The 12,273-nt window shown below is 41.5% G+C and overlaps 1 protein-coding gene across 4 annotated transcripts in view; it reads right to left on the reverse strand.

Moving 5' to 3' along the window:
• The window catches only part of LOC114795404 (Kv channel-interacting protein 2), a 107,958-nt gene that overhangs the window by 11,836 nt on the left and 83,849 nt on the right, over window positions 1–12,273 (reverse strand). The gene's annotated exons all lie outside the window — the stretch shown is intronic.

The following is a 12,273-nucleotide window of genomic DNA, read 5'->3' on the forward strand; positions in this document are numbered from 1 at the left end:
ATTTGAGGTAGACAATAGGCCTTCCACCAATCCGGAAACAGTTCCTATGTTGAACACATGTTGCTGTTTTTCTGTCACTCGCATTAATGGTGATCTCACAAAGCTGCTTAAGATGAAGACAATAGTGGCAAGAATCTGATTTGTGAAACATTGTGTTTGTCTCCTGTTTTAGACTCTTTAAATATTTTTCGAAAGAGTAGTGTTCTTTACAGAGCGGACATCTGACACATGTGAAAGAGAATAATGACCACGAGTTAAACACAAAACATGAATAACACTTAAATCAATCCTTCATAGTTTGTAAAGCACCTGATGTTAGAAAACAAGGTCTAAGTGACACCTTTTGAAGTCCGTTGTTGATGGCCAGTTCATTCCTACGTCCTGCAGAGGGCAGTGCAGGTTAGGAAGTGTGCCAAAGACCAACTGTCACAATTAACAATTAATTGGAGCTGTTCCAACTACTCAGAGTCTTCTTATTGTTCATTAAAATTGTATTTAAACAGCCACATTGTGATTACACACCAAAAAAAAAATCCAGAAATGCAGGTCCCTTGACAGGCCTTTATCATAAATGTCTGAAGATTTGTTTATGCCGGAGATCAATATCTGTGTGATTAATAAGACCCTATGGGCCCCTGAGCAAAACACAGAGCTGATATAATTAAGCGAAGTGGAAGTGAAGTGATTGTCATTGTGAAGGACAGCAAGCACAGCACATGGTGACACAACGAAATGTGTCCTCTGCATTTAACCATCACCTTGGTAAGCAGTGGGCAGCCATGACCTTCTGATTACGGGTCCGTTTCCTTACCCGCTAGGCACCTAGTGGCAGTGTTTAGCGTCAGCCGAATGCCACCTTCAACCGGCATGCCTCAGTTCACCTCTCTGCTTCATCCTTAAGCCGGTGTAGAGTCATCTCCCTGTTCTATCGATTCCCCCTCCAACACCGGCCTCCCCCCCTGCAGGTCTCATAGATCTTTATCAGAGCAACGGGCCGCTGCTGCCAGCCGAGTCTGCGTCCCCTTCAGGACGACTGCAGCATGGAAACCATGGAGCACGGCCTCACGTCACATCAACAGCAGCAGAGAAGCCAGTGACACAACAGTGCAAAACCCTTCAGGTTTTGAAACCTACAGGCTTAGGCTGACCCTGGGATAAACTTTCTGGCCACCTGCAAAATGTGAGGAGGAACTCATATCTGGGTGTACCACAGGGACAAAGAGGTATGTGAGGTAAATTATTCATTCCACTTTGCACAATGAAAATTAACCTCCACCTCTGATATGACTATTCATATTCTAAATGTCTGCTTTGTTGGGGAATAGCAAAGTACGAAAAAAGTCAAAATATTGGTCATATCGGACTCAATGCCATAGCGCCACCATCTCCTGTACCTGAAACAGTGTTCACTGGTCTGATAACAGGAACAGCAATCACGCATGAAAATGTCATATTTCTGTGATGAGATTGACAGTGCCATATAGGAATATTTAAATAAACTATAAATTATGCACACTAAATTGTTTTATGCACAGCAGGTAGAAACTGAACTGCACTGTATTTATATTATTAATATAGCATATAATAGCATATTAATATGGTCATATAGCATATATATTGCCACACATTTGAAGAATAAGTGAGTCGTTCAGCCACAGTGCTGACAGTGTTAATGAGTTTCATACAAACACTCAAATTCTTCAGGCAGAACTCTACACAATTTCACAACACATAAATAGATACACATGCACACACTTCACTATGAGATGGTTTCATTTGACAAATCAAGGAATTATGAATGGAACGGTTCAAAGTCACAGTTGGCACACAGTTCCTTGGCACAGTCTGCACCACATCACTGAGAGAGAGAGAGAGAGAGAGAGAGAGAGAGAGAGAGAGAGAGAAACAGGGATCGTTTGTACATCACAGGGTCGATAAAGAGACCGCAATTCCACGTTCCCAGCCATCATATATTCCAGTTTCCACATCGAACCCCTGCGTGGGGGTCTTCCTCAGGTGTGGCCTTTTCAAACACAAAGAAGCTAATAGACAGCAAACATTCTTCCAGAAGAAGAAGAAGATAAAGTTCTTCTTTATCTGCACAACTGTATTCTATACCAAAAATGTATAGAATTATGTGTGTGACTATGTAGATGTGTTCCAAATAATACTCACACACTCACATGCACCTACATTCATTCTGCTAAAACTGTGCGCTTAATGCCTATGCTGAGGATCTACAAGAAAGAGTGTCTGAAAAAGATGACTGATGGCAAATGATAACTTTTTTCCTCATTTGAATTTAGTTTGAACTTAGCTAAACCTGCTAAACTTCTTCCTAGGGTAACCTGCTTGTGGTAATATGATTTTGAAGTACCTTCTCCAATTGTCATGAATTACAAATAGAATAAGGATGTCTGAAGTCTTAATGTACTGTATAAACATGCTGCAGCTCTGATAAGTGATTCAGCAAAAACACACTAAAAGCCATACCGCAGTGATCAAGTTCCCTTTGCATTTGTAGAACAGTGACCAGACTCCAGGTATGTGCAATACATAAATCTCAGCAAGATAAATAAATAAAAAGGCTCAGGTACTACAGGTTGCAAAAGCCCCACATAGTCTATGAAAAATACATTTTCCTCTTAAAATACAGCCAACTTTTGGTTTCTAGGAAGTTACTATTCCTTTAAAGGAAGATACCTGTTTCTCTACCAACCTTGCCCCCAACCCTCCAATATTTGAATGTAATTGTGCAGACAGTCGTAACAATTTTGTCATTTGGGATAAAGGCACAAGAATTCCACATTAATTATGAAGTGCTTTCAACCAGTCACCCCTGAATATGGAATTTCGCCCAAAGTTTCTATCTGGGCTCAGTTTTCAGACTGGTGTGGTGTTTTCATAAATATATAAGACAAGAAAGAAGCACTTGGTAGTTTTGTTTATCTTAAAGAAATGAATTATTTCTGTTACCCAGAACACAATCTACAAATGATAATTTTTATAAAATGGGAGGGGACTGATGAGCTCTCACTCATGCTACTTTCTCATTTAGGATTATTTAACTCCACATCCTTCAAAGCATCAAAAATCATTAAAGTTCTGTTTCTTTCTGTTTTAGATATTTAGGAATGACACTAGTGAACAAGGCCCACAAAAAGCAAACAAGGCAAAAAGTTTGTGTCTTTCCAAAGCAGGGAGCTTTTTTTGAATGAAGTTATTTTCTTTGTGAAGCACAGCAAGCACAGCACAGCATGCAGAAATGAGTCCGCTGCATTTAACTATCACCCTTGGTGAGCAGTGGGCGGCCATGAAATGCACGTGGGGAGAGGTGTGTGGGGACGGTGCTTTGCTCAGTGGCACCTTGGTGGTTCTGGATTTGAACCTGCAACCTTCTGATTGCAGGTCCGCTTCCTTACCACTAGGCCACCACTGCCCCTTTTGCTGAGAATTTTGCAGAATTTTACTTAAGTTAGACAACGGGGACGGTTTCCAACAGTCCTGAAGGTTTATACTGAACACTTTCTTATCATTCACTCATATTAATGAGCATCTCATCAAGTGGCTTTTGATGATGACATTAGTGAACAAAGCAGCATGAAGGTAAAAAGAGGAGACAATGAAAAACAGATTCATCAAAATTACTTAATCAAACACGGTTCACTTTCTCCTGCTGTAAAAAAATTGTGATGGATTCTTCAAAATTGTTCCATCTTAGTCTTCAACCTTTTGACTTGTAACGTACGTAGCAAATATGATGCTTTGTAGAAGCCCTGACAGACAGCAATAATATATTACTATATGTAGGGTTGAGGCAAGACCCATTACAGTAGAGGTATTTTCACAGTTTCACAGTTCATGATCAAGAGAGTGTTCCACTGCCGAACAGCATTTTGTTAATTACCACATAGCTCCTCAGCATTTGCCAGGAGCTGTCAGCGGATGTCAGCTGAATAAAAGGCAGCGTGTAAAAAGCCAGTAAAACACAACGGTATCGAGCGGGTCGAGTAGCAGCCACTGGCTTCCAATTCTCACTCAAGGCAGAGACAACACACGCCATTAACAAACAACCGCACCGGCAGAGTGCCCACCGGCTCCTTACCGACCAGAGGCGCGCTGTGTCATGGTGCCGTGCCCAGTGCCAGATAAAAATGCAGAGAGAAAGAAAGTTGTGGTTGGAGAGCTCTGACTAATGAATTAAGAGAAGCGAAATTGAAGGTCGGCGTGAGGCTTTGTCTGCCCAGAGTGGTGGAGAGATCTAGGGCCTGCCGTGTCGTTATTGTGTTCTCGTTGTCTCAGACAGCCGTGCCTTATCATTTCCCTCCAGGACCTGACAGCGGACTCAATAGCCCCGGCACAGCAGCACATCAGTGCCGCCACTCATTTATTTACTGTGGGAAAATACTGCATTAAGAGCAGCTCGTACATTGCTGACACAGAGGCTATCACTCTCATGCGTCGGCCAAAAAAGAAACACTGCGGGCTATTTTTAATGCTTCCATTATAAAGTGTGGCTCTTAGAGCAATTGGAATAGACCATGTGCTCAAACAATAACTTACATTAGAACACAAATCTAACAAGCGTATATGATCACAGTAATGCTTTAGACACAACATCACCAGACAAATGAGTCAGCAGCACGATGTAATAACACCACTCACTATGCCGAAATGTGTTTATCATTAAAAATACGAAAGAACTGTTGTGCCTACAGCTAATATATGACCTGCGAGATCATTCTATTTCTGGCAAATGTGCAACTCAACCAGTGGCTCATGGGGATTATCTTCAACCAAGGTGACACAACAAGTGGCACCTTGCATCGGGATTTGGACCGGCACCTTCTGATTACGGGGCAACTTTCTTAACCGCTAGTCCACCACTGGCCCAACACCAGTATCAACCTACCACTGTATGTCTGTGAATATTCTCAGTCATCCAGGTGAACTTGTCTGAAAGTTGAGTCATGGCAACTGGACTTTCTTTTTTTAATGTAGAGACGTTTCATTCTGCAATTGACAAATTTCACAATTGTCAATTGACAAAGTTCTGTGGATGCAGAATGAAACATCTCTACATTAAAGAAAGAAAGTCCAGTTGCCATGACTCAACTTTCAGACTACCACTGTATGTTGGTATAGTTTGATGCACCTTGATGACCTTGATGCACTTTGATAAAAAAAAAAACTTACTGTTACTACACTGAAAAGGTTCACTGTACAAAGTGAACACAGGCAAAACTAAACCAAAAAAATTAAGTAATGTCACACTTAATATTTTGCCTTGACAGAATGTAAATTAACTAACCTGCTGTAAACTGGCACCCCTTAGAACAGAAATGCATCGTCTTTGTGAGCTCAAAACAACTTTTTAAAATGTATTTATAGAGACCGGATTTCTTTTCTCATTTATTCAACCACCTGCTTCTTTTCTCATTTATTCAGATAATTTATTCACCACACCATAGTGGGAAAATAACATCTGGTTATAGATTCTGGCTAAATTGTTAAAAATGCAAATACAAAAAAAAAATGTAAATTTGTATTTATGATTTAAAGTTAGTTAACCAGGTAAAAGACATGAAATAGCACAGGAGAGAGGGAGAGAGAGAGTTCTCTTGATCTTGTCACTGCCCCTGAACTAATGTCAGAGGGTTGGCTGCACATCAAAAACAGAATGGGATTTTTCACAATGCAGGCAAGGACATTGATGGAGCGCATTTTCTTTTTGTGCTCAGAGAATCAGGCAAGCAGTACTAGACCCACATGCTGACAGAACCCAATCCCCAAATATGTTCTCTGAGGTATTCAGCTGCACCACACCTTACCAAAGTCACCCTGACTGTGGAATTTAAAGACATGAATAATGGCCGCAGTTAAATTGCTGAGAAATGCCCCCTGACATTGAAAACCTCCCTCTTAACTCTCAGCAGAGACAATAGTTTAACTCAGCAAAGTGCTTTCATTAAACAGGCCTGTTGCTGAAGAGGCATTACAGTGATGGAGATGGACATCTGCATGTGCAAATGGACCATCCAGACCATAAAGCAATTTGTCTTTTATAACCTCTCCATTCTACAAGTCTACCTCAGGGCCTAGTGGAGCCACTTTTTAAAAAAACTGAAATCCAATGGATTGCTTTCCTTCCTTTTATCCAGGTTTATAATTCATGGCTGGGTTCCAAATGCACATTGATATATTATATTTAGTGGAGATGTGATTATGTAATATGGTTATATATATATAGCGTATGCATTTTTTTATCGCTTTTTGTACTCAAGAAGATGAACAAGAAGAAGAAGAATGCCATTACAGACAAATTTCTTCAGATCTTAGCGATTAGTCTATTCAACCATGATTCTTTATTATTCATGAGTGACTATGTGACAGCATGTATATCTGCTGTAGATAATAACAGGCTGTGGTGAACAGCACCATAGAGAAGTCCTATATGCTATGTTATAGGTGGTGTAAGGTTGAAGCACTTCAAATCCTAATAAATACTGCTGGGATGTTGACTCAATTATTAAAAGAGGGAAAATATACAGTACAGGCCAAAAGTTTGGACACACCTCCTCATTCAATGTGTTTTCTTTATTTTCATGACCATTTACATTGGTAGATTCTCACTGAATCAAAACTATGAATGAACACATGTGGAGTTATGTACTTAACAGAAAATAGAGACCTGGCCTCCACAGTCACCAGACCTGAACCCAATCGAGATGGTTTGGGGTGAGCTGGACCTCAGAGTGAAGGCAAAGGGGCCAACAAGTGCTAAACACCTCTAGGAACTCCTTCAAGACTGTTGGAAAACCATTTCAGGTGACAATTTGAATTCAGATTAAAATTGTATTTGTCACATACACAGTCATACACGGTATGATATGCAGTGAAATGCTTTTAGCGACTGCTACAGACCACAGTATTGCAAATGTTGCAAGTATACAATGACAACCAATATGCAAATATTGCAAACATAACCAAATATTAAACTTTAATGTCTTTAACATAAAATATGTGTAACATATTTAGGTAGGGTGAAGATTTGTGCAAAGAGTCAAAAGAGCAGAGATTTTGTGCAAAGAGTTCAGAGTGGTTGAGAGTGAAAGTGCTGGAGTGTATTGGAGTTCTAGGTACTGTTGTTGTTGAGAGCTTGGACAGCCTGCGGGAAGAAGCTCCTCCTCATTCTCTCTGTGTTGGACTTCAGTGAGTGGAAGTACTTCCCTGATCGCAGCAGAGAGAACAGTCCATTGTTGGGGTGGCTGAGGTCCTTCACTATCTTCCTGGCCCTGGTCCAGCACCGTTTGAAGGTCAGGGAGCTTGGTACAGATGATGCGTTCGGCTGATCGAACCATCCTCTGTAGGGCTCGCCTGTCCTTCATGGTGCTGTTCCCAAACCAGGTTGAGATATTTTCCATCAGGATGCTCCCTATGGTGCAGGAGTAGAAGTTCCTGAGCACCTTGGAAGGCAGTCTGAAGTCTCTCAGGCGTCTGAGGTGGTAGAGATGCTGCCGGGTCTTTTTCACCACGGTGTCGATGTGACAGGACCATGACAGGTCCTGCGTGATGTTAACACCGAGGTAACGGAAGCTGTCCACTCTCTCCACTGGGCTCCTGTTGATGACAGGGGTCTGGTAGTACCTGCTTGGTACTGAAGTCCACTATTAACTCCTTTGTCTTGCTGACGTTCATATGGAGATTGTTCCTCTAGCATCTGTTCCAGATTTCCAACCTCCTCCAGGTAGGGCGTCTCGTCGTTGTCGGAGATCAGACCCACCACAACAGTGTCGTCAGCAAACTTGATGATGGTGGTGGAGTTAGTAGTGTCTGTACAGTCGTATGTGTACAGGGAGTACAGCAGGGGGCTCAAAACAGGTGCTCCAGCTTGGGGGTGAGTGTGGAAGGGATTATTGTGTTAAAGTATTTTTACATAATTTCCCTTCCGAGTGTCACCCAAGTGGGTGAGTGATGGCATCGTCTGTGGATCGGTTGGGACGGTAAGCAAACTGTAGTATGTTGAGTGTTTCCGGTAATAAAGAAATGATGAAGTCTCTGACCAGCCGTTCAAAGATCTTCATCACTACTGAGGTGAGGGCTACAGGGCGGTAGTCGTTCAGGGAGGCAGGATGGGGGTTCTTTGGGAATGCCAAGCGTGTGCAAAGCAGTAATCAGAGCAAAGGGCGGCTATTTTGAAGAAACTAGAATATAAAACGTGTTTTCAGTCATTTCACCTTTTTTTGTTAAGTACATAACTCCACATGTGTTCATTCATAGTTCTGATGCCTTTAGTGAGAATCTACCAATGTAAATGGTCATGAAAATAAAGAAAACACATTGAATGAGAAGGTGTGTCCAAACTTTTGGCCTGTACTGTAGACAAACAGCCTAACAGAAATTCCTTTAACTCATATACATATAACAAAGTAAGAAAGCGAGATTGAAGTGACAAAGATGAATAGGATTAGGACTAAGTGCATTAATGGGACAGATTGGGTTGGATGTTTTGGTAACAAAGTCAAGATTGAGTTGGTGTGGACACGTTCAGAAGAGAGATGCTGGGTGTGTGCCAGACAAGAGGAAAAGAGGTAGGCCTTGTAGAATGTGGTGAGAGAAGACATGAAGGTGTTTGTTGTGAAAGAAAGATGCAGAGGACAGGGGGACATGGAGATGGCTCATCAGAAGAAGAAACAAACACTTTTATACATTGGCGGCAAATCTGTAGAAAACAGGCTAAACCTGTGGTCTACATTTGTAATTGTAATACAGACATGTCCTCAACCAGATGGGTTGTGTGCAATACGTGATACTGACATCTCCTGCTTCACATCTATCTAAAATATTATTAAAGTTGCTCTGTTTTGGCAGTGGTTTCATCAGCAACAGTCAAAGTCCATTCCAAACCGTCAAAATAAACCTTCCTGAGGTTTGCACTGTATGGTGTGGTTTACAGCGAGCATCCTGTTTTTACGTACACCTTAGTAGGAGTAGAATACTTGAAAGGCATTTGAACTGGCATTTGTCATCATATCTGGATTCACTACAGTTTATCAGCTTTTCTGTCGAGATAAAAGCACATTCCACTGCGTCAGACAGCAGCGAAGCAATTCCTTCACTGAACGAACGTCCTGGACAATCAGGGCTTCTGCAGTCGCACCCACTGATTTAGCGCTTCACTTTGAGCAGCCGCATCACTGCAGGGATCTCTTCAGGGTAATTTTTTGCTTCATAAACCTCGCTTTTAGTTTCATTATGTTAACATTTCAGCAAAGGAAATGTCCCCAGGATGCTGGGATGAGAGTCAGGGGAGGGGTTTGCATGAAATCAGGCACTGGTGGAACAGCATCTACAGGTCTATACGTCAATCGATTTAAAAATGTGAACAACTTAATTGCAAATTTGTCAATTAATGAACTGTGATTAATTTTAATCTGTGGCATTATTTTTAAAAAAGAATGTATGATTTGGCCCTAAAACCTAAGAAAGACACTGAAGGAGATTAATTACTGAAGCTAACCAACCCCAGCGTTCAATGTCTACCTCCCTGAAACATGGGCACGTGATTACAGTATAAATTTCATTCATTTAAATCAGGGACAATGTGACATCACAATGCAACAGTGAGCATTGAACACTGCCTGAGACGACTGATCTGCAGTCAAAATCTTATAATAAGATTTAAGATCATATAAGATCATATAATAAGATGAGACGGAATTTTCAGTGCATAACGGCCTACTGAACACTCTCTTCCTGCTCTGATATGTTATGGTCTATGATATGGTCTGCTGGGGCAGTGGTGGGCATAGCGGGTAAGGTAGCTGACCCGTAACCTGAAGGTTGCCAGTTCAAATCCAAAACCGCTAAAGTGCCACTGAGGTGCAAATGAGAAAAGCACCGTCCCCACACACTGCTCCCCGGGTACCTCCCCGGGCACCTGACAATCACTTTCACTAATACAATACATGCTGTCCATCAACTGGCAGATTTCAACCTAATTGAAAAACAGTGGGGAATTTCAGCTGCTTGAGACATGTTTCCAACTTTTCTGTTAATTCATTGTGGCCCACAAACGAAATTAAGAATCTGTGCTGCAGCCAGAGAAAAACATGCAATGCAGAACCTGTGCTACCAATGCTGTTTAGAGGAAAAGACAAAGGCTAATGAGCTGCGGGTTCATCCTTTGGTGCCTGACAGGATTCCTCTAATACATACGAGGCAGAGCAGCGGCGGCGAGGCTCAAAATTACATAGGCCATTTATGTTGAATTGGGCTCGGCTGAAATGAAATTCCACTAATGGGACATGAGCTACAATGGGCAAGATAAAAGAGACGGGGGGACAAACTAATTCCAGAGTGCTTGTGAATCACAGTCAGAACAAAACCAAATTAACCAGTGAGTCGGGTAGACAGCTCAGGAGAATATTAAGCAGAACAGGGGCACTGAAATACATTTCTTTATATTACACCGCACAAGAATACCATGACTTATGACCCTAAGTAAATAATGGGGGTGACAGCGTCTTTTGAAATGCAGCGATAAAGTAGTGATAATTAAGGTAGTTGGTGTTTTGTCATTTGTACCGTACATTCTAGGCTTACTGTAATATAGCGAGCAAGAGGTGAACACAGATAATTAGCCCAGAGTGGATGGTTGTGCAGATTTACAGCACTATTCAACAGACAGTATTTAATATTCAACGCTATTTCATGACCTCACTCGTTCCATTCAGAGCAGAGTTTGGTAAAAACTCTGAGAATCCATTTAAAGTAATAAATCCAGTAGGCACTGTGACTATTAATGCATTGAGCTGCATAATAAATTGTGATGGCTTAACGATCACAGGACATGGGTATGCAAATGCAATACATCGGTGTACTTCTGTAAGACGCATTTACAAAGTGCTCTCTGTCTGCGCAAAAGCCAATAGCTGGCAACTCACCAAGCAGGTGAATTGTCCAATGAACTTTGCTTTTTTAATTCAGATATGTAAAAAAAAGAAGGTTTGGCACACCTTGAGCACTGGGAAGACTCCAAGAGACACGTCAGTGTTTAGGGAGGGCATGTTAAGGCACGTGCCACGCCTGCCTCCATTATGCATAAAAGGATGAAAGCACTACGGCTTTCCAGAGAAATTAGGCACATTAAAAAAACACTCCAATTAACCCGATGAAATTAAGATTGATGAGTATAATAAACATGGAAATAAATAAAAAAAAAATCCTTAGAATGAATTTGAAACAAGCCTTTCCAAAATTGTCAGTGTACATATGACCAGATAAGCCATCACAGGAGAGCACCAGTAGGAGTTGGAGAGGGATGAAGATTTCTAGGGAAGAGCCCGATCCGATATTGGGATCGAGCCCGATAATGATATAATTTACGTATCGGGTATCTGACAGTCAGGGCCGATCCAGTTTCCAAACCTTTTTCAACCCAGAGCCCATCACAAAAGCGGATTCAAACCAAGCACCATGTTTTATTGTGTACTTTGTTAACCTGTGCAGATGTTGTGACTGTTTAAGTGTCAGCCTCTTGTATCGCCCCCGTTTGTGAAGCCGTGCAAATGTGTCCTTTCCTGCACCGATTTTAAATGGCGCAGCAAGCAGTGCACAAAAGTGGTGAACTGCTAGCTTATGCTCACACAGTTTATGAATTTAGTTGAACTTTGACCTCTGCATGCTGAGAAGTATTGTCGGGCAACCTATAGAGACAGGGCGTCAAAGTCAGCTCTAAAACCAAGATGGGGGAAAGGTTGATAATAGCAGTGGATGCATTCGAGATGGGCTTGGTTCTGTCTGCAGTTGATGCACGAGATCTGCTGGCCCGACTGACTGCCATCAAGTCGCACAACTTTTTGCACAAGGACTGACTGCAATGCAGAGCTTTCGGCATTGGTTGTAAAAATTTATGAATATAAGGATGAATATATTTCTGGTGCCTAATGGGACCAGACGGACAAAGAAAAAGAAGAATCATCTGGACACGTCTCCATTATAATAATAATAATATTAAAAAGCAAAAAAGCTCACTTGTATTGGAGTGTTAATCGGTTTATGCAACAATGTATTGGAATCAAAAATGACAAATGACAATGACAAAAAAAACACACTACGATTTTCACCTAGAAACAGGAGCCAAAACACCGAGACGTTTTTGTGGTGTTATTGATTAAACTGTAAATGCGCACAGTGGTGAGGCACAGGACGACAGAGACCAAGACTCAATCGGCTAAAGTTACAGAGCCAACAGTTGCGTCAGTAATCCAA

The sequence above is a fragment of the Denticeps clupeoides genome, chromosome 8 (assembly GCF_900700375.1).
Source record: "Denticeps clupeoides chromosome 8, fDenClu1.1, whole genome shotgun sequence".
In the NCBI taxonomy this organism is placed as follows: Eukaryota; Metazoa; Chordata; class Actinopteri; order Clupeiformes; family Denticipitidae; genus Denticeps; species Denticeps clupeoides.